Genomic DNA, 1,546 nt, shown 5'->3' with positions numbered 1-1,546 from the left:
CGGAAACTACCAAAATAAACTGTATTGTTCAATCCACACGCATCGAACTCGTAAGTCGATCAGTTGGACTAGTTATGTTAATTGGCAGAGAGCGTTAATCAAGAAAATAAATTTTAATGAGTGCGTTATTGTTGTTAAAAATTAATTAAGTAACCGAAGGACGGACATGTCGCCCCAATTAAAGAAGATAAATAGAAAATAATTAGTGTTTCATTTGATGTTCTATTCCGGTCTATTTTAATTGCCGTCTTCTCGGCTGCAACGTGCCGTAATTGCGACGTTTCCCTTCTGATTTTCTCAACAGGCCCAAACGAGAAATCGGTCCCGAAATTGTTAGCACAAAGGAAATCAGAGATTTTTCCGGGCGACTTTTGAGCAATTATTCTGCTGTGCGGACCACTTTGATTTTGCATGTAATCGCCACACCTTAGGCAAATATCCCCAACTTCTCCAACGTGAGTGAACGCAGCCGCTCAATTCAGTTAGTAGATTTGCGACAACGAACAAATTGTTTAAAAGTTCTGTTATGGCAAAATCTGGTCACCGGAAAACCTAACTTCCGGCTTTAGACCCTCCGCAGCGGAACAAAATGCCCGTAGGGATCGAAGCATGAAATAATGTTGTGTGGAGTTAACAGTGGTTTAACATTGGACAAGGTGCGAACCAAACAATATCATTCGTGGGTATTGCCGCTGCAAGTTGCTAGAAAAAGCGCCTAAACCAACCTGGCTGTTAATTGAGAGCATTTCCAAGATAATCCCCTGCCTGCAGGTTCTACGGCATTTTATAGATAACCCATAACTGTCATCCGTATGCACCTAACGAAGAGAACCCACGGCTCGGCCAATAAAGATAAATTGTAGTAAGCCTTACCTAATTGCCGGCCAAGCACCTCTTTAATTCATTTCAATTAGCCGTAGCCGTTTGAAAATTGCTTTTTATCATGATCATCATCAGCATCATCGATCCGTCCACTTGTACTGCGATTTACGAGTACGATTGGGGGCTTTGGTGGCTCAACTTTAACGGCCCCCACAAAACACCCGGTCTGAAAATGCGTAGTCAATCCGCAGCCAAAAGGTGCGTTTCACACGGGGAAAACATGTGTTGTGCCTGTGGTTGGGTAGATTTTATCAGTTCATATACGTACTGCCGATTACGGTTTACCTTAACAGGAAAACTGAAATTTTAATCCGCCGATTTAATCATTGTAATAGGTGCCATTTGGCATGCATAATGAGAACCAGTCAGGACATAAGTATCCATGCGGCCCCCTTTTGTTTGCCAGAGATTATTAGCAGACTCAAAAAACACAGGATTCTAGGCATGTCACCTGCAGGAATTGTTTCATTTTCAAGTATACAGGATGGTTCAGTTTATAGTTGCAGGACTGTAAATGAAAATGCTTTTGAGATATAGCGTGGAAAAATTGCAAGCAGACTTTTAAAAATGAATTACCCACAAACCAGTCTAGATATAAAAGCGCTTGTTACGCCAGTGGAAAGAGGGAACATTGCTTTATCATTGCTGCAAAATTGACTCTATT

This window comes from Dendroctonus ponderosae, unplaced genomic scaffold (assembly GCF_020466585.1).
Source record: "Dendroctonus ponderosae isolate FM_Combo_2020 unplaced genomic scaffold, Dpon_F_20191213v2 Dpon_F_20191213_8, whole genome shotgun sequence".
Taxonomy (NCBI): domain Eukaryota; kingdom Metazoa; phylum Arthropoda; class Insecta; order Coleoptera; family Curculionidae; genus Dendroctonus; species Dendroctonus ponderosae.
This window is presented reverse-complemented; position numbering follows the sequence as displayed.